The following is a 21,973-nucleotide window of genomic DNA, read 5'->3' on the forward strand; positions in this document are numbered from 1 at the left end:
TAGAACTATTCTAAACTCTTTCCCAAGAAGTTATTCTTCCCCAAGTCATTGCATTTGAATGGAACATTAAATGATGGGTAGGAAACTCAACATTTAAAGAGGAAGAGAGAAAACATTCTTGATGTAAAGGACAGCATCAGTAAACACAAGGGAGAAGAATCTGCCTAGACTGAGAGGAATAGGATAAAAGAAGGTTGGCTCAGGAGTCTTGGAAATGGCCACATCCTGGGGGTCAAAAAAAATCATCTCCATAGACATATACAACCAGAACTCCAATCCCAATCAAACATTGACTGGCACTCTTTGGAATGACCTCTAGGGTGAGAGGGATGGTTCTCTTCCAGCATCCTTCATTCCAAATCTCAGCACTATTCTCACCTTCTCCAAAAGTTCACTGGGAATAACCAGCAGGCATCAGGCTAATGGCTCCCAGAAGTAAGTCCAAAAAGAACTGCTGGAGGTGGGGCAAAGGATAGGGAAGGAATCTGCAGAAAGTATGAGAATCTCCCAAAGGAAAGTTTTAGCATTTAAGCTCAAAGGCATTTGCAGCTTCAAAGACACTTGGGTTTCCTTTTCTCCGCAGGTTTTTTCCCCTGATCTGGGCCTCTCCAATGAACAGACAGCCTTGGAGAAAGAAAGAAGCACTAGAGAGGGAGGGAGAGTCAGAGAATGGAACAAGCTCTGACCCTAGAATCAAGATATCTGGGTCCAAATCCCAGCACGTGACATCTGACTTCTCTATAACTTTGGGCAGTGCATTTAACCTCTCCAGGCCTGTCCTTCTATAAGCCCCACCAGTGGGCTACATAAGTGTAGGCTACTATTGTCCTAGAGTAGGGTATGAGAGAATGAAAGGAACTTCCCAAGGACTTGTGAAGGAAGGTTAAGGGAACAGGGATTATTTAACTGGAAGAAGAAAAGATTGCAGGGAGATTTCACCAGGTCCCTGGTACCATGAACACAGCAACCTGTCATCTGTGAGATACCAATGAGAAATTCTCCATCTCTGCCAATGACAGGAAAGGAAGAAATGGGTTTAAAAAGTAGCATGGGGAAATCAGATGAGAGCTTAGAAAGAACCTCCCCCAAAACAAGGGCTGCCGAACACTGGAATCAATTAGCCAGAGCAATTCTTGCTTTTTCAAGGAGGTCAGTTTGAAATCGAGTGAACATAGTCATCTTCAAGGAAGAAGGTAGAAACTACAAAATGACAGGAGGTCTTTGGATTCCATGATCTTGTAATTCCACATTCCCAGTTCCCAGGAAGCTGAGGAAAGCAGAGTAGATCCAGTCAGAGCATTTGGTAGCTGTGGCAATGGCTATTACCACTGAAAGTCAAATTACATCCAGGCCCTGCTATTTACTATCTCTCTTTGGCCTTAGGCAAATCATTTGACCTCTCTGGGCCTCAGTTTCCTCCTTTGTAAAAGGAGGTTTTTTGATCTCCTATAACTGTAAACTGGATTCAAATTCTACCTCAGATGCATGTACCCATCCCTGGTGATCTTAGCCAAATCACTTTCTCTCCCTTTCTCCTTTATAAAAATTAATTTATACTAGATGGCCTGAGATCCTGTTCAGCTGTAGATCTGTGATCCTATAGATTCCCTAAGATGATGAAAGAAACCCAGTCACTTTGCTCTCGCTAAATATGCTTATGCATTCTCTTCTAAGGTGACCTTGCTTCTACTTTGCAAGCATCCTTTTTATATATGTGTGTGTGTTTGTGTGTGCACATATACATGTATGCATGTATGCATGCATGCATGTGTGTATGTGTGTATGTATATGGTATCTCCCCTGGCAGAATGGAAGTTCCTTGAGGATAAAGGACTATTTCATTTTTTAGCATTATATTCCAGCTCTTAGTACACTGCCTGACATGCAGCAGGTATTTAATAATTCACAGCAATTATATTAATAACTTATAATCAATAATTATTAATAATATACAATACAGCCATATGTCATAATTACTAATATATTAAAAATAATTAACTGGTGATTAATTTTAATAATTGGTTGATTGATAAATTAATTTAATAATTGGTTGATTGATTAATTCTGAGGTCACCATTCCACCCCTGATCTATATATTAACATGGAAACCTTCTGTTTCTATCTGCTCCCAGTCACTGATCCAGGATCACCACTCAGGATCTGGATCAGTCAGTCAGTCAACAAACACTTCTTAGTGTTTATGATGTGCCAGAGACACCACTCCTTCAAGGTAAAAACCAAATGAATACAAGGCCAAGTAAAACTTCCTGGTGCCAGCAAAGATTCGGGCTATTTGGCAAACGACCAATTAGGTGGAGCCTCTCATCGACCCCATGCATGAAGGGAGTAGAAGGTAAGGCCACTAGCAAGCAGCCCATTTCTAAGCCAGCCTGTCATTTTTCAGCCACTGAAATAATAAAGATGTTCAATCTGCTGATAATTCAATTCTAATTAGAAGCTCAATCCACAATGCTGGAATTGGGGAGGAAAAAAAAGGCAGAAATGAAACAGCAATTAACCTTTAGTTCTGGGTTTATTTGCTCCCACCCAACATGGGTCAGTTGCCATAGAGATTATACCTACGTGATCTACAGATGTGACTCAAAACTGGATGAGTTTCTGAACCAGCCTCCTCTCAGTGTAGCACTAAGATAATTAAAAATCTGCTAAAAGACAATTGAAAGTTGATCTGAAACTATAATCCAAAATTGACATGAATGAAAGTAAAGAGAGGGAGAAAAGGAGGGGAGGATATCAAGAAGGCAGAAAATAAAGAAAATGACTTTTCTTAACTTTGGAAGAAGGCTGGTTACTTTCACCTAGGCCTTGGTTTTTCCATCCAGATGATGGGGTACAGAACACAAGAGTCTTTATCACCAGAGGAAATGAAAGCTGTAAAAATTGAACTGACTCTCATTTGGGATCAGGGATATAAGCAGTCTTCTCTATGTTGTTGTTCAGTCATTTTCAACTTTGTGACCCCGTTTGGGGTTTTCTTGGCAAAGATAGTAAAGTGGTTTGCCATTTGCTTCTACAGCTCATTTGATAGAGGAGGAAACTGATGCAAACAGGGCGAAGTGACTTGCCCAGGGTCACACGGCTCGTAAGTGCCTGAGGTCAGATTTGAAAGTGGGAAAATGAATTTTCCTGATTTCTGGCCTGGGACTCTATCCACTGTACCACCTCACTGTCTGGGCTTCTCTGTAGCCAGTGTTAAAGATATGGAAGGAGTGAAGACAGTGACTTTCTCTATCCCCATCTCAATAAATCAACAGATATTAATTATGCCCCTACTATTGGCCAAGGACTATGCTAGGCATGAGGTAAATGAAGATCAATAAGATTTATCAGAGTAAAGTGAGCAAAGGTGAAGTAGGAAACAGGAAATGAGACTGGCCAATGAGTGTGAGTGAAAGAGAGCCTAAAACATCTAAATGAAAGTGGAGTTTTAAAAAGTCCTTCCTAAAACCATTTTCTTCATCAATTCATCAGTGGGTCCTGTGTTACCAAGACCCTGTTCCAGGAGGGTCATCACATCTGCGCCCAACATCAGGATTGCCCAAGACCCACCACCCGTCATTCCTCCTGCTGAATCACTGCTTGGTTTCAAGGTCAGGAGGCCAATCAATTTATTTTTCCCATAAATGCCTGTGCTGTTGAGGGCCCAAGTTGCTCCTAATCACTATTAAGGGACAAAATTGCTTCTGACTTAAGTCATTTCTAATTTCAAAATGAGAGTGGTGTCTCTTCTAACAATTAAGCATCAACCTATCAGGCAATAGTACCACAATTTACACATAGAGCCTTCCCTGAGTCAAAGCTCTCTGAAGACTAGATGGAGGAAGTTCAGAACCTCTCACCTAGGATCAATAATCCTAGCAAGCCAGCCATCCATTCAGCAGCAGTGGATTGCAATCTTCCCAAAACACATGTCAACCTAGGGTCATGCACCAAGAGCCATTCTGCCCTTTCACTTAGATGTGTCTCCTTAAGGCAGGATGTATACTTCTGGGGTTCATTAGGTCATCAAATCCACCTGTCATCACTCCACAAATAATCCATAATCCTCTTTCTCAGGTTTTAGAATAATAGGGAGAGCATGAAGTGGGGACAGGGTTAGGTCAAAAGACCAAATTAATACTCCCATCCCACCTTCCTCAGATGCTGCTTTAACCAAAGCACCAGACTACATTCAGTCTGAGTCCTAGTAAATTATAATAAGAAGATGGGTCATCTCTCCTACCTCAGAAAGGATTATTCCAAGAAATGATTTAGCTTATTGGGGGATTCAGTCAACAAAAAACTTATTGAGGACCTACCCTGGAGAGCAATCTGGGGGCAAGGTGAGAAAAAGTTGAAAATAACAAAACCTGAAATAAAAACTGGTCTGTATTTGACATAGAATTAGCCTGAGTTCTTGTATAAGCCGAGTATCCTTTTACCTTACTCTATAGAGCCCTATATGCAAGCTGCATTCTGGGAGGCATTGAATGAGGACAAAACAAAACAGAGTTTTTCTTTTTTTATCCCTTGACACAATAACTCCACTGATGACATTATACCCTAAGAGACTTATCAAAAGGCACACAACAAAAACAAAAAGAGTTATCTGTTCAAAGACTTTCCTAGCAGCATTATTTGTAATTGGGGAAAAAAAAACCAACCTGGAAGTAACTTATTCAATAGAACAATAAGGAAATGGTTAAATCAATTGTGGTGCATTCAGATAACAAAATATCATAATGCAGTTAAGATAAGCAAGTGTGAGAAAAATAAGGAAATCCAGAAGGGATTTTATGAAATCATTCAAAGCCAAAAGGAGGGAGACAGTGGGATTGGTGAAGAATCAGAGAACAGAGTCTACACAAGTCATAACCATATAAAAGCAAAAGTGAGAAATGATGAATGGACAAAGAATCTTGACAGAGATTTACAAGTACCCCCAAAAAAAGTTCTTATGTTTTGTGTACTAAAAGAAATAGGATCATATATTTAAAGTGAAAAATGGACCGAAATGGTATCTAGTCCAACCACCTTATTTTACAAATAAAAAACTAAGGCCCAGCACCTATGATTTTTACTATCTGTATGACCTTGAACAAGTCACTTAACTTCCCTGGGCCTCATTTTCCTCATCTATAAAATAAGACGAGCTGAATTAGATGGCCTCTTAGGTCCAGTATGGGGCAACAGAGTGGAGTCAGGAAGACCCAAATTCAAATCTAGCCTCAGACCTTACCAGCTGTGTGACCCTGGGCAAGTCCCTTAACCTTATTTGCCTCAGTTTCCTCATCTGTCAAATGAGTTGGAAGAGGAAATGGCTGAACCACTCCAGTATATTGTCCAAGGAAACCCCAAATGAGGTCATGAAGACTCAGACACAATTGAACAACTGTGTTCCTTACAGCTCTACAGCCATGATCCTATGATAAGCTGCTGCTCTAGATAGAGCCTTCCCCCTTGAAGTTGCCTTCCATCTACTCTGTATATATACCAATTTGTGTTTGAGTTCTCTCCCCTGTTGAAATGTGGGCTCCTGGAGACCAGGGACCATTTGTCTCTGTATCCCCCTTTGTTTATCACAGTACCTGACACATAGCAAACATTTAACAAATGCTTGAAGACTGACTGTGCGATTGACCGATTGATTGATTACTTTCTTATAGATTAGTAAGGGGATAAGTCACAAACAGAGATATCATGTAGATGGGCAAAGGCTTGGGACTGACACCTCCCCTGAAGCCAAATGGAGGACTTTTATCTACAGATTTATTCAGTAGGTGATTAAAGTAACCTTGGCATCAATTGCCCACATTAGTTTCATGTCCTTGGACTTTCACAAAGCAGAGAAAGGCATGGGTCCTCATGGAACACTTTGTAACTACCAATGGCCTATTAACTAGTCATTTCAAGGCCTGGATTCTGGTCTCCATTTCTCCTTCTGTCCCCAGTGACATCCGATGTCCAGCTCTTTCCTTTCTCAAATGGATTCAGGGTCTCCTGGAGATGAGAGACACATAGAGAAATAGAGAGTACACACCCATTAAAATTAATTGCTTGCAAACATTAGAAACCAGACACCCATTTCAGTCATGAAATATGGATAAGGATTTGCTGAAAGCCATTTATATTAAATTACTTTTATGATAATATTTAACTTTTAAGCATTAAATATTTAGTGCCCTTTTACTCGTCATTTGCAAGGGTGGAAAAAAACCTTCTGGCTGCCACGGAGCTGGAGGCAATGGCTGACCAGTGGAGCTTGACATTCACAGTTCTGACTGCAGAGGGTAGGAGGCAGCCCAGCAGACTGGGACCTGGCATTCTCAGATTCACCAACGATCACAATCAACTTGAACTTCAGCAATCACGGTCACCTTTTCGTTTTCTTCCCTTCCCCACCCCCAACCCCATCTTTAATACCCAAAGATAGGAATACTGAGGCAGATGAGAAAAGAATGTGGATCAGCCCAGAAGAGAGTGGATTCAACCATTCCTCCATCCCTCTCTCCCACGGATGTAAAGTCATCGTGGATGTTAGTGAGGCACTATGGTGTATATACAGTAGAATGAGCACCTGATTAGGAGGCAGGTGGGACCTGAGTTTGAATTCTGCCTCTAATATTTACATGCTATGTGACCCTAAAATAGTTACTCCCTGAGTCTCAAATTCCTCATCTGTAAAATGGGAATAATAATAGTGATGGTGACAGTTATATTACATAGCTCATGGGGTCGTGTTGAGCAAAGGGTTTCATAAATCTCAAAGCACTATAAAATGAAAGGTTCCATGATGGCTAGCATGTTAGGATTTGCAAAGCTCTGTGTGTGTCTCTGTGTATGTCTGTGTGTCTGTGTGCCTCTGTGTGTGTGTCTGTGTGTCTATGTGTATGTGTGTCTGTGTGTCTGTGTGTCTATGTGTCTGTGTGTGTGTCTCTGTGTGTGTATGAGTGTAAAATAAAATTTCACTTGAGCCCTACAACAACCCTGGCAGGCAGGTGCTATTATTATCCCCTTTTTGTTGTTACTGTTCTGATTCTTCTCTGTGTCTAATTCTTCTGGACCCCATTTGGAGTTTTCTTGGCAGATGTACTGAAATGGTTTGCCATTTCCTCTCCAGCTCATTTGACAGATGAAGAAACTGAGGCAAAAAGGTTAAGCAATTTGCCCAGGGTCACACAGTTAGCATCTGAGGCCAGATTTGAACTCATGAAGAGGAGTCTTCCTGGCTCCACACCCAGCGCTCTGTGCCCTATGACACCACCTAGCTGCCTATCCCCCTTTTATGGATGAGAAAACTAAGACTGAAAAAGGTTCAGTGACTTGCCCAAAGTCACACAGATATTGTTTCTAAGGCAGGATTTGAATTCTGTTCTTACTGACTCCAAGCCAGCACACTGTCTACTGTGCCATATCAATTCAAGTCAACAAGCTTTTTTAAGCATCTACTACCGTGTTTCCCCGATAATAAGACCTATCCTGAAAATAAGCTCTCCCCTTACTGTGTAAGATTCCTCTAAAATAAGCCCTCCCCCGAAAATAAGCCCTATTGAGATTGCTACTGTAGTGAAGGTGATCGCCTGCGCTACACGCTACATTACGGTACCCTCTGTATGCACCGTCCCCCCCCACCCCGGGTGAAACGCACGCCGCGCTCCGAGCTGCATCCAATCAGAGCTGCAGCAGTGAGCGCGTCATCCTGTTCTTTATTGAATTCATTATTGAATAAAGGTACATTTTTTTGTTCACATTTACCTGTTTATTAAAACTGCTGTCAATGTTCATTAAAATAAGCCCTCCCCTGAAAATAAGCCCTCTGGTGTTTTTCTGTCCAAAAAAAAAATAATAAGCCAGTGTCTTATTATCGGGGAAATACGGTATGTGACAGAAACTGCACTTGGAAATGATGATATAAAGACCAAAACATGAAATGGCTCCTGCCCTCAAAGAACTCACATTCTACTGAGAGAAAATATCAAGGATAAGGATAAGTAAATACAAGAGAGAACAATGTAATTTTAGGAGGAAGAATGATATATTAACTGAGGGATAAGGAAAGGAATCACATAGGAGGGGCATTTCAACGGACCCCAGAAGGTAGCTTAGGATTCCAAGAGGCAGGGAAAGCAGGGAGACCATTATTATTCAAGGCAGAGCAGGCAAAGGAACAAAGGAAGGAGGTGGAATGTTGTATTCAGAGAAGAGGGAACAAGGATTTGGCTGAAACAAAGAACATGTGAGAGGGAGTCACAAGAGATAAGCCTGGAAAGGTGGGGTGGAGGCAGATTTCGAAGGGCTTGGAGAATCAAATGTAGGAGTTTATGTATCATCCTAGAAGCAAAATGCAGTCAACATTGGCAATTCCAACATATTGCCAACACAATAGGTCTCACCCCCAGATTCTTGAGAAGGGAAGTGACGTGGTCAGACCTAAGGTTTTCAGAACATCAGTTTGGCAGGTGGGTGGAGGATGGAGAGGAGAGGAAAAAAATCTGAAGCAGGAAGAAAAATTAGGAGACTGTTGCAATTGTCTAACAAGAGGGAATGGGGGATTGAATCAAGTCAGTGGTCATGTGAGTAGGGAAAAGGACTGATGTAAGAGACATGGTAGGGTTGGAAATGACAAGATGTGGCCATGGATTGCATGGGGTATTGGGAGAAAGTGAACAGCCCACATCACCCCTAGCTGCCTAGGGGTGGCAGATGTACTGAAATGGTTTGCCATTTCCTCTCCAGCTCATTTGACAGATGAGGAAACTGAGGCAAAAAGGTTAAGCAATTTGCCCAGGGTCACACAGTTAGCATCTGAGGCCAGATGTGAACTCATGAAGAGGAGTCTTCCTGGCTTCATGCCCAGCGCTCTGTGCCCTATGGCACCATCTAGCTGCCTATCCCCCTTTTATGAATGAGAAAACTAAGACTGAAAAAGGTCCAGTGACTTGCCCAAAGTCACACAGATATTTCTTCTGAGGCAGGATTTGAATTCTGTTCTTACTGACTCCAAGCCAGCACACTGTCTACTGTGCCATATCAATTCAAGTCAACAAGCTTATATCTCTCTTTGGCATCTCAAATTAAACATGTCCAAAATGAATTTATTATTCTTCCAACCCAGAAAAATGTGGGAAGACTTACATGAAGTGATAGAGTGAAAATAGTAGAATAAAAAGAGCAATATATAGAATGATCACAGCAATGTCAATAAAATGAACATAGGGACAGACACAACAGAACTATTCACACACAATGGTGAATGTCAATGTCATACTTCAAATCCTTTCTGTTAATAATGGATAATCAATTTTTCCATGGAATATAGTTTGTAAAAGGTTGGTTTGGGTGTTTGTTAGGAACTGTTTTCTATGGCAAAACAAAACATGCCAACATTTAGTAAAAGAAGGCATAGATGGTGTCCACTCTGGTGGAGATCATGGTCCTGAAGTTGCAAAGCCCTTAAAGTATTGAATTACATGGGCAAGAACACTATACTAGCCTGAAGGAAATGCACAGGGAAATAAGATAAGGTCCTAACCCCATAGAGCTAACAATCACGCAGATAGATAAAACATGTACCTGTAACATCGACATAGGGAGAAGTAGAATGAAAGATAGACATTTTCTCTCACTAGATGTGTTTAAAAAAAGTTGAATGAACATATGTTGTACAATAAAGTTCTTTTTCAAGTATTAATTAGACCAGATAGCCTCTGAGGTTTCTGCCCACCTTCTAATCACTGAATCCTGCGATTCAATTACAGTGTTTCTATGTTAGATTTGGAGTCAAAGGACCCAGGTTCAAATCCCAGCTCTTCCATTTAGTATCTGAGTGACCTTAACCTCTCTAGCCCTCAGTTTTTTCATCTTTTAAGTGAATGAGTCAGATATGTCCTTTAACTTAGACAGTAAGACACTGTCATTGACCACTGTGTGTGAACAGTTTCATTGTGTCTGTCTCCATGTTCATTTTATTAACATTGGGTGGTCATTTTGTATTATTCTCTTCCCTTCGTAGGAAGAGAATTAAGAGTTGAGAATAAATCCAAGGTGGTGAATCTGGGTGAGTGAAACGACAGTAGTGACCTCCTCAGAAATAGGAACCTGGGAAGAGGAGAAAGTCGAAGGGGCAGGGAGGGAAGATAATGAATTCCATTCCCAACATGTGGAGTTAGAGATGCCTAGAGCGCATCCAGGTAGAAATGTCTCTTACGCATCAAATAATTTCTAAATCTGTGATCCTATGGTTTTGTGAAGAGGAGAGATGCAAACAGATGAGATCATGTGTGTGGGCCCTTTGCAAATCTTAAAGAAAGTTATAAATGTCAGCTATCAGCATCATCATCACTATTATTAATAGCAACGTGCTGACCAAGAACTCAGAAAAGACAGCTCCCCTCCACCTGAGAAGGGGGGTGAGGGAAGAGCAGGCACTGGATTTGGAATCAAAGGACCAGAGTCCTCCACTTCTTACCTATATGATCTTGGGTCAATCACATAATCAATCTGGGGCTGTTCCTCATTTGTAAAATGGACTAGATCAACAGCTCTCAAAGTCTGATCTGCAAACCCTTTCAGGGGGAAGTAAAAAACATTTTCTTAGGGGCAGCCAGGTGGCTCAGCGAGTAAGAGCACCGGCTCCAGTGTCAGGATGACCTGGGGATCAAATCCAGGCTCAGACACTTACTACCCACCCAGAAATAACTGACCGTGTAACCTTAAGCAAGTTACTTAACCCCGATTGCTTTAAAAAAAAAAACATTTTCTTAATAATACTAAGACATCATTTACCTGTTAAAATAGTCCTCCCTTTTCCAGCTATATATCTATTTGAAGCCAGATTTTCTTCATGTACTTCAACCAAAATAGGCTGAATGCAGAAGCAAGTGTAAGAATCAAGCCAGACATTAAAGAGATTTGCAAAAATATGTAAATAATGCCACTCCTGGCTGATTTTTTTTTGCCTTGGAAAATATAGTGGGTTTTTTTTTTTTGCAAAAAAGTTTATATTAACATGTAATAAGTTTACTATTTTTTAAATAAATTAGTAAGTAAATATTTTTAAAATTTTATCAGTTGTCATTTCTAATACAGTAAATATTTATGGTTAGAACCCATATAAACAAAAGCTCTTTGGGGTTCTGAATATTTTTAAGAACATAAAGGGCCCTGAGACCAAAAAGTTGAGATAATTTTTTTACACTCTTTTTAGCTCTGATCCTAGGATCTTCATGGTCTAGGGAGTAATGTACAGGATCAGCACAATTTTCATATCTAAGTTGACAACACCAAAGAGTCCTCTCCAAACCGCAGTCTATAGACCCAACTCATGAGTTTGTTTTAGGCCACTCTTCTGGCCAGACAGAATGGTGCTCCTTGCCCAGGCAGTGGCTAGGGTGGCAGGAGCCACACCAAGGAGCTAGCAAGTCTCTGCTCCAGACTCTGAGAGAAGGAAAGGTAACTAGGCAGAGCGGTAGATAGACCCGGTGTCAGGAAGACCCGAGTTCAAGTTTGACCTCCAACCCTTACTAGCTGTAGGACTGCTGACAAGTTTTTAACCCCTATCTGCCTCAGTTTCCTTATTTCTAAAATAGGGATAATAATACATCTATACATCCCCCTCCCAGAGTTGCTGTGAGAATAAAATGAGATAATTCTTGTAAATCACTTCGCATGCCTTAAAACACTCTAGAAATACTATTTGTTGTTGCTATCATTCTTGTCATTATAATTTAGGATTTATTGTTACATCTGAGACGTCTTCTGGCACTGAACTAAGCAGAATCCCTGAGTTAATAAACTTCGAGTACATGTCCAGATTCAGATGCCATGTTAAGCAAAGAGAATAATAATATTTTTTTAAAAGGCTTCTACTTGGATTTGAAACACTAAGTGGCACAGTGGATAGAGTGCCAAACCTGGAGTCAAAAAGTTCTGAGTTTAAATCTGACCTCAGACACTAGCTGTGTGACCTTGGACAAGTCACTTAACCTCTGTTAAGTGCCTCATTTTCCTCAACTGTAAAATGAGGATAATAATAGCACATACCTTCCAGGGTTGTTAGGAGGATCAAATGAGAAAAGAATTGTAAAGTGCCTGGCACAGTGTAGGTACAATGTAAATGTTAGCTATTATTATTAGCTATTCTTACATGGTGGGAGCAACTAGATGGCAAAGTGGATAGAGCACTAGCCCTGGAGTCAAGAGGGCCTGAATTCAAATCCAGTCTCAAACACGAACTAGCTGTGTGACCCTGGGCAAGTCACCTAACCCTGTTTGCCTCTGTTTTTTCATCTGTAAAATGAACCAGAGAAGGAAATGGCAAACCACTCTGTATCTTTGCCAAGAAAACCCCAAATGGAGTCACAGAGAGTCGGACATGTCTGAAACAACTCAGCAACGATAACAACAAACATTATGTGGGAGCAGAGACTATGTGGGCTAGTAAACAGAAGACTACATAAGGGAGTGAGTCTATTCCCTAAACCTGGTCTCTTGTGTCAGAACCAGGACAGTCTATTCATACCTCAGTAGTGCCATGTAAAAAAGGAAAGAGACAGCACATGACTCTGCCAGGTTGCTTAAGAAGGGAGGTCCCCAGGGTGTAATAGGAAGAGCTCTGAACCTGCTGGTTAGCCACTTACTGACTGTGTGACCTTGGCTAAGTCACTTACCTTCTCTCTGGACTTTGGCTTTATTCTTCATTAAATGAGGACAGAAGGGCATTGGATATGGAGTTAAAAGTCCTGGATTTGGATCCTGCCTCTGCTGCTAATGCACGGTATGATCTGGGGTAGCTCACTCAACTTTTCTAGGTTTGGGTTTCTTTCTCTGTAAAAGGAGAATTTTGTAAAAATAATGGAGATTGGTTGGGACAACATCCAAATTCCCTTCCAGTCCTAAAATCCTCGGGCCCTGAGTTTGGGAGCCAGTACAAACTGCCATCTGTAAAGCCCTCTGAGTCCCTCTGAGTACAGGAGATAACACTGTCACCAGTCCAAGGTGACCAGTTAATTATTAAGTGCTTCCTGAGCCCTGAGTACTGAGAATACCCCGGCAAAAATGAGAAACACTGAGTCTTGCACTAGGCATCATGATGAAACAGTTGGAAAGGAGACCTGCCGCTGAAAAGCCTCCAGCTGCTCTTTGCAAAAAGCATCTCCAATAAAGGAAACGGAAAACAGCAATCCTCCCGTGGTTGGCAAGGGTAAAGACTGTGACTGGGACCCTGGGCTAGGGTCTCTGAAGGTGCTGCTCTCCCCCAGCTCCTGGGAGCATTTGCTTTGGGAATTAGCCAGGGTCCCCTTGGTTGCTGGTGCTTATAAGCCTGCCCATGTGCTAGACTCGGCTTTGGACAGCTGCTGAGTGGCTGGTAGCAGAGCAGTAACTAGGAATTTAATTTTGCTGGGAGTCAGGGTGGTCTTGTAGCAAGAACCCTAGCTAGGGAGTCAGACAGCTCATGTTCAGATCCCACATCTACTTACTACTTATGTGACCTTGAAAGAGTCACGACCTCCCTGGGCCTCAGTTTCTTCATCTGTAAAACGTGGGAATTGGACTACATAAGCTCTGAGTTCCTTTCTAGCTCTAGGGATATTATCCAAAGAGCCTAGGAATTTCAGCACTTACAGAGTGTCAGGTCTAGGGAGAGACCTCAGAGCTTAGGATACAAGGTTCTATGGGAGAAACGAACACCCCAGAACAGTCCCCTGACTAGACTTACTAGAGGGGGAGAAGCAGAGCAGGGACAGACTGAGTGAGGCTCTTCTGGGTGCCAAAACACCTCAGGATTCTACCTCAACTGACACAAAATAACCCAGGGCCACTGATGTTGGGCCTCCCCTATGAAAGGCATGATCCAGATACTCATCACTCACTGCAGGTTACAGAGAACAGTAAACACTGTTTGGATTATTCATTCAAGGAGAAGAAGGCTCCCATCCCCAGAGAATCTGGCTGTTAGTCCAATGGTATGGCTCATAGCAAGTGATGCTTGACCCCTCTTAACCCCTAGGAGAAGACAGAAGCAGGGAGTGCAATGCTGGTGTGCAGGCGAGCCTTGAGAAAAGACCATAATGGTGGCAGTCCTGAGATGAATGAGACAAGAGCAATCAGTCACTTTTGGCAGTGGCAGGGACAGCAAAGGATCAAAACTCGAGTGGCTGGCCACCCTGGGAGGTGTCATCTCCAAAGATGACATTCTGGCTAGAAGCAAAGCCCCTAAACACAGCACACTCAGGGCTCCGACTTACAAATGTCATAGGATTTGTCACTGGAGGGACTTTATTAATGATTTAGTCTGAGTCTCACATTATAATGATGAGGAAATTAAGGCCCAGAGAACCAAAAGTATAAGCTTTGGACAGCTGCTGTTGTAAGACAGTAAGCTGCAGATAGAATTTGAATCCAGATAACCTGACTCTGAGGCAGCCAAATAGCTCAGCTGACAGAGCACTGGGCCTGGAATAAGGAAGATCTGAGTTCAAATTTGGCCTCTAGTTGTGTGACCTGGGCAAGTCACATAACCTCTGTCTGCCTTAACCCACTGGAGAAAGAAATAACAAATTACTCAGTATGTCTGCCAAGAAAACCAATCAACATATATGGTCCATGAGGTCACAAAGAAGGGGACATGAGTGAAAAACAATCCTGACTCTACATCCTTTATTCGTTCCTAGATAGATAGATAGGTAGATAGACATAGATACACACACACACACACACACACACTACTGTCCTCCACAGACACATCTATCCTGATTTAACAGTAGCTTCAAATCAATAGATAAATATTAATCAAGGCAAAAAACTGTGGGGGGGGGGGTGGCCAGGTAGCACAGAGAGTAAGAGCACCGGCCCCAGTGTCAGGATGACCTGGGGATCAAATCTGGGCTCAGACACTTAGCACCCACCCAGAAACACCTGGCCATGTAACCTTGAGCAAGTTACTTAACCCCCCCCCCAAAAAAAAAACTGTGAGGGGCTCGAGCTTTATGGGTAAGAATGTGCCTCACTAGGCAAGCCTTTCACCAGGGCTCTTGTCTTCTACTGCAAGGATAAACTTCTCTTCTCCCACTAGAGACCTCTGTAATTCTCCCACTCGAGTTTATTAAGGTGGAGGGTTATTTATAAGACTAGTTCAATTGGCCTCTTCTCCAAAGAAAGCTTGGAAGATTTCTATGTTAAGGTATTATTGGGCAGAGATTCTAAGAGTGATATAGAAAACTGTAACAGCGCTCCTTCCAACTGTAGAAAAACAGAAAAGGGTTGGCTGCTGAGCAGAAGCCCCACTGACCTCTGAGGTCAGCCTACCCGAAGCACAGTATAATGAGAAGAGTGCTGAACTGGTCATTGAGTCCTCCCTGTCTGAGATGTCTCCCCATCTCGGAACTCACAGGTTTGTAGGCTGGGTCTCCAAGGGGGTGAACGCTCTCATAGGCTCTAGGATATTCTGTGGTTTCCCATTTCTAAAACAATAGCTTACAAGCTCTCACCAGTCTTACCTTTAATAGCAGAGCAAAGTCATTTACTAAGACAACTACAGTAGCTACAAAACAGTGCCCCATAAACCTGGAGTGTGCCCTTCCACAAAACACAGAAGATCATTTGGAAAAGGTGGCACAAACCAAGAGCTCACTGGTGGAGAGGAACACATGGTGAGAACACTTCTGTCCAAGGCAGTTCTCACCTCTAATACTGCAGAGGCCCAGTGGTCTTCCACAGAGTCTTCACACCGCTTCCCCTTCCCAGCCCACCCTTACGTCTGCCAGCTGCCAGCGGGTCATCAGGCAGGCCTCTCTGCATCTACTCCTCTTCACATTTCAGTCATCAAATCCATTTCTCCCTTAAAATCCATAGGAGACTCTCTTCTCTGCTGCCAAAAGTCTCTTTCCTTGTACTTGCTTGTTGCCTACATAGAAAACTGTTCTTCTCTATGTCTATATATATCTCCATAGGAAATGTGTGTCACTTATTCCTGATAAATGCAAATCAACTATGCTCTGAAAAACATTCTCTCGAAGGCTCATTCTGTATAACTAACTGTCTTCTGATCTTGGCAGGATTCACTTTTTTTTTAAGGTCTTTTATCTGTAAAATGAGGTGAATTGATGAGGTTATTTCTTTTTTTGGAGGGCAGTTGGGGTTAAGTGACTTGCCCAAAGCCACCCAGCTAGTTTTTGTGTTGTGTCAGAGGCCAAATTTGAACTCGGGTCCTCCTGACTCCATGGCCAGTGCTCTATTCACTGTGCCACCTAGCCGCCCAATGATGAGGTCATTTCTAAGGTTGTTTCCAGTTCTCGATCCTAAATGAAAACAATATGATATACTGAAAACAGTACTGGATTTGGAGTCAGGAGACCTAGCTTCAGTTACTGGTTCTATAACTTAATACCTGTGTGACCTTAGGAAAATAAATTAACATCTCTCAGTCTCAGATTCCTCATCTGTAAAATGGACTGATGTTGTTGTTGACGAGGATGTCGTTATTTCATAGGGCAGTCACCTAACTACCCAGTAAAATAATCTCTCGGATGTCTTTCAGGTCTAAATCTATGATCCTCATCAGGCTCTCTCCTGTCCTAAGAGAAAATAATCAGCACATTGGAATGCAGGTAGATCCCCCAGAGGCTGACCCTGTTGAGAATCAATCATAGTCCTTCCCCATGACAGCTTCATTGTGCTCAGACCCAGTTGAGCTTTGGGGAGAACCTATAAACACCACTCACATCCAAACCCTTCCTCATTTAGTGGCAAGGTCAGGATGTTGAGCAGTTGACAATGAGGCAAGAAAAGATGAAGGGAAGAAGACCTAGGTCTTAGTCCCAGCTTAGAGACAGGCTCATTCTGTGACTTTGTACAAAAGGCTCACTGAGCCTTTTGGATGCCTCAGTTGTCTCCCTTGTAAAATAAGGACTGCCTCACAGAAGCTCCATGAAGATCACCTGGAATGAAATGCATGTACTCACTTCCAAAGCATTGGCATGATACAGATGTAATGTATTGGCAGAATGACAGAGAGGACAATGGCAGCAGAACTGAAGTAACAGGAGTCAAGATGGAAGACTAAGACAGAGATGGGAAATGGATCATGCGAGAGAACGTGGCTTGGTGGGACAGAAATGGAAGGCAGAGCTGTCTCAGGTCCTGGTTACTATTACTGAAGCCCACACTCCTTCTGCATGTGCCCTTGTATCCCTGGCACTTAGCATAGTGCGTACCACAATAGAACATCAGGAGCCCTGGAATTAAGTTAGGAAGACCGAGATTTAAGTTTTGATTCTGCTACTTAGTTGTGTGACCCTGGGGAAGTCACTTTCAGTTTCCTCATCTATTAAAAGGAGTTGGGCTAAATTATCTCAAGGTCCTTCCTATATGTAAAGTCTATGACCCTAGGATGCTTAGAAGGGAGGACACATTTCTAACCCTGTGGTATATTGGAAAGAGCAACGAATTTGGAGTTGGAGAACTCAGATAAAATATTCTGACCCTTATTGTGAACCAACCTAAAAGCAGCATGGTAAAGAGAGAGAATGGTGCCCAGTGGTCTCAGAGTTAGAAAGATCTGGTTTCAAGTCCTGCTTCTGCCCATCAAGTGACCCTAGCCAAATCAAATTACCTCTCAATGCCCCCAAGAAACTCTCTAAGACTAAACTGGAGAACAGTTGCAAAGCAGGATCAATACAAGGTCTCCTCACTAGGAATTCCCTACGCCAATTATTCATTTGTGTCTGACTCTCTGTTTGCCCATCTGGGGTTATCTTGGCAAACATACTGGAGTCATTTGCCATTTCCTTCTCCAGCTCATTTTCACAAATGAGGAAACTAAGGCCACTTGCTCAGGGTCACAGAGTTAGTTAGTCTGAGGCTGGATTTGAACTAGCGTCTTCCTGACTCCAGATCCAGCACTCTACTCACTTCACCACCTGGATGCCCCTTCAAAACAGATACAAAACCGAAAACACATCAGCATTTGCTATGTGCTTTCTATATGCCAGTCTCTGCTAAGCACTGGGGTACAAAGAAAAACAAAAACAGGCTTTGCCCTCAAAAAGTTCCTATTCTAATTTGGGAGGCACTTTGTAAATCACAAGGCATGTGGGCCAAGCGCTGTGCTGGACTGAACAGTCAAAAACTGACACGGTACCTGACCTCAAATAGCTCATCGTCTATGGGCTTACTGCTTTCTCCCTGGACGGGGCCCCTCAGCTCTGTGCTTTGCTCAAGTAAGCAACAAGGAATATCTCTTCCAAACTTGGGTCCTGTAAGCCTAGGAACTGGGGAGCTGGTGGACCTTGCCTTGCCGTCCCTGCTCTGAGAAAACTCCAGTTCTTGCTTTAGCTGCAGCCCAGCAAACAGTCTGGGAGCTCTCCAGTCAACTGCCAACAGCAGACCAAATTCCAATCCTCATCTGCGGATGGCATCCTGGCTGCCACTGGGTGCCCAAATGCTCACTGGCTGGAAGGAGATCCGCTAGCTGGGCAGCCCATTTGTCTGCTGCTTTGAAGTGATCAATCATTTACTCAGATTTCAGGGAAATGGCCTGGAATGGGGGAGGGGGAGTGCCTATAGAGAAACTTTTAGGCAGGGCTCCAAAGAAGCATGGTTGGCAAACTAGCAAAGGCGGCAATGCCTACCCTGTGGGCAGCAGGGTGCCTTTCCGTGTGTGTTAGTGCATGATAGGAGACCTAGGGCTAATAACCAATGTTGGATGCAGCTCCCAGAACTGAAGGGCTTTGATTGCAATCTGGAAATAACATAAGGAGCCTCAAACACCATTTATACCCATTTTATCACATGGTCTCTGGTTGTCTAATAACTCCATTCCCTAGCACCCACTGCACACATAGCCAATCCTCCTGTCCCTCTAACTGCTATAGTAGGCATAGCACTCCAACAGTGGGACCCCTGCAAACTGCCACCAACTACATAAAAATAAATGTTCCTAATCCCCCATAACAAGAGAAATGTGCATTAAGACAACCAGGAAGTATCACTTTACACCCATCAAAATGGCAAATATGAGAAAGAGCCAACATTGGAGAAATGTAGCAAGACAGGCACACTTATGCCCTGCTGATAGAGCTGCAAATTGGTGTATCCATTCTGGAAAGCAATTTCGAATTATTTGAGAAAAGTCACTAAATTGTTCGTGAGATTGCAGATTCAGAGTTCAGAACTTTAGAAGTCATTTAGTCCTATCCCGTCATTTTGAGTAAGAGGAAACCTTATTCCAGTCCAATCCTCTCATTTTTAGAAATGAGGAAACACACCAAATAACCTATTGAAGATCACACAGCCAGTAAAAGGCAGGGCTTCAGTTTGAACCCAAGTCCACTGATCCCCTTTCCACTGCTCCACTTAGACATTATCACCAAAAATGTACCCCAGGGAGCTCACAAATCCAAAGAAATGTAACCCCAATTGCCTTGCCTTCCCCTCTCTAAAAAAAATCCATACAAAGTTCCTATATATAACAAAATATTCATGAGAGCACCCTTTGGTATTAATATGCTGGAAACAAAATGGGCGCCTGTGGATTTGGGGGTGTCTGAACAAATCGGGGCATATAGAATAAAATATGCAGTAAAATATATTGTTCTGTTAGAAATTATTAATATACGGAATTCAGAGATGTATGAGAAGAGTTGAATAAACTGATGCAGGTCAAAGAAGAAAGAACCAAGAGAATAATCTGTACAATCACAATCATTTGCATGAAAACAACTCAAAAGGTGACCTCAGATTAAGTGCAGTTTTCCATATTGGTTCCAAGGAAGAAATGATGGAATTCAATTCAATAAATAATTAGTACCCACCTGTCATTTGCCAAGCACTGTGCTAAGCCCTGGAAACACAAAGACAAAAACTAAATAATCCTTATTTTTGATCCTTACCTTCTCCTGGGGATGGGGTAGAAGAGGGAACCTGGATGAAATGTACACCCAGAATGAGTAAATTTTTTTTTAAGCAATCGGGGTTAAGTAACTTGCTCAAGGTTACACGGCCAGGTGTTTCTGGGTGTGTGCTGAGTATCTGAGCCTGGATTTAATCCAGGTCATCCCGACACTGGAGCCGGTGCTCTTACTCACTGTGCTACCTGGTTGCCCCAAGAATGAGTAAATTTAAAAGTATTTACAAAGCATTATGAAGTAATGTGAAAGGGAAGGGGGGGGGGGGGGGGGGGGGGGGAAGAGAGTGAGAAGTCTCCTGTATGGGAAACAGCAAAGAGTTGTGCTTGGAAGGATAATGAAGTACACAACTCTGGGGGCACATGAGGGACAGAGGGAGAGGCTAAGGAACCAGTAGATTAGTGATGAGTACTCTGCCCCCAAAAAAAGTCACTATGTTGGTTGGTTTTGCTTAGCCATTTTTCTTTTTTACACAATAGTTGGGTTCAGGAATGGGCATGTCATATCAGAAAAATGATGTGGAGGAAAATGTATCACTAAAGCTTTTTCTGAAGAGAAATTACAAAGAACAAGGAATAGGGCCTGTGATTCCCTGCTATTCTTGTAAACAAAATGAGGCTATGTGGTCTGAATGATAATGGTTTTGGTGGATTCACTGATGATTTAATTGCCACCATTAATAGCTTAATGTCCATCTGAGAGGAAGGTGGAGTGCCCCTGGGACATTGTAGTGGTGCTTTGCATATTTATCAATGCCTTGGACTGAGGCATAGATGGAATGATCATGAAATTTGGCTCCTCTTTCATCTTCAGACTCAGAAGTCACCAAAGAATCCAAGTGATACATGGATGGGAGAAATGGGGAGGTAGGAAATAAAACATTTACTAAGTCCCTACTGGGTGCCAAACACTTTACAAATATTATCTCATTTGATCCTCACAACAACCTTGGAAATCAGCTGCCATTATTATCCCCATTTTCCAACTGAGGAAACAAAGACAGACAGAGGTTACAGAGTTGCCCAGAGTCACATAGCTAGAAAGTGTCTGGGGCTAAATTTGAACTCGTGGCTCTATGACTCCAGGTTCAGTGCTCTATCCACTGTGCTACCCAGCTGCCTCTAATAGCCAACACGTTGAATGGCAGAATTCACATCAGAAGGGATCTTGACAAGGAAGAACACTGGGCTGAGTCTAAGAAGTAAAAATTCTATAGAGATAAATCTAAAGTCTTACTCTCCCATTTGTGTGAGCTACTTTAGAGTCAGGACTGTTTGATTTTCATCTTTGTCTGTCTAGCACCCAGCAGAGAACTTAATACATGATAGGCAATGTATAAATATTTGTTGAATTGAATAGAGTGAATTTCACCCATAGAAGATGGGGAGGCATGCCTAAATAACAGTTCTTCTGAAAAATATTGTAGCATTTTAGCAAAATATAAGCTCAACATGCAATATGGTACCCTTTCACTTAGTGATCTCACTACTGGACATTAGCCCAAGAAGATAAAAGACAGAAAAAAGGTCCCCTATGTGCCAAAATAGTCACAGCAGCACTTTTTATGGTAGCAAAAAAAAAAAAAACTAGAAGAAAGTAGGTGGATGCCCTTTGTTGAGGGGATGACTAAACAAAATATGGTATATGAATATAATGCAATATGACTGAGCCATAGGAAACCTTGACTATGAGGACTTCAGATCATAGTTTTATAGCAGTCGTCTAGTCTAACCCCCTCTTTTTACAGTTGAAGATACTAAGGCTCAGGAAGACTAAGCAGTTTGATCATGGTCACACAGCCAGAGGCAAGATCTAGACCCAAGTTTTCCTAACTCCACCTTACACACTTTAACCATTATGCCACTCAACCTCTCAACACTCTACAGAGCTCTGAGAGGTTAAGTGACTTGCCCAAAGTAACAGTCAGTTATAAGTGAGAATAAGGACCTGAATCCAGGTTTTTCTGGGTTCTGGGTTACTCCAAACACTAGATAGATAGATAGATAGATAGATAGATAGATAGATAGATAGATAGATAGATAGATAGATAGATAGATAGATAGATAGAT

At 42.3% G+C, this 21,973-nt stretch overlaps 1 long non-coding RNA gene across 2 annotated transcripts in view; it reads right to left on the reverse strand.

Moving 5' to 3' along the window:
* LOC138163437 (uncharacterized) overlaps positions 1–21,973 on the reverse strand; it is a 60,155-nt gene that overhangs the window by 7,657 nt on the left and 30,525 nt on the right. The window contains exons 2-3 of one of the 2 annotated variants that reach the window (XR_011168883.1): positions 12,669–12,825; positions 5,795–6,000 (exon numbers count right to left, since the gene is read on the reverse strand). This is a non-coding gene — a long non-coding RNA (uncharacterized lncRNA). Of the gene's footprint in view, positions 1–5,073; positions 6,001–12,668; positions 12,826–21,973 lie in introns of those variants that run through there. The other variant, XR_011168884.1, reaches the window with a different exon arrangement.

The sequence above is a fragment of the Petaurus breviceps genome, unplaced genomic scaffold (genome assembly GCF_028583685.1).
Source record: "Petaurus breviceps papuanus isolate PSGF00001 unplaced genomic scaffold, PetGlider_PUasm1.0 188, whole genome shotgun sequence".
Classification (NCBI taxonomy): domain Eukaryota; kingdom Metazoa; phylum Chordata; class Mammalia; order Diprotodontia; family Petauridae; genus Petaurus; species Petaurus breviceps.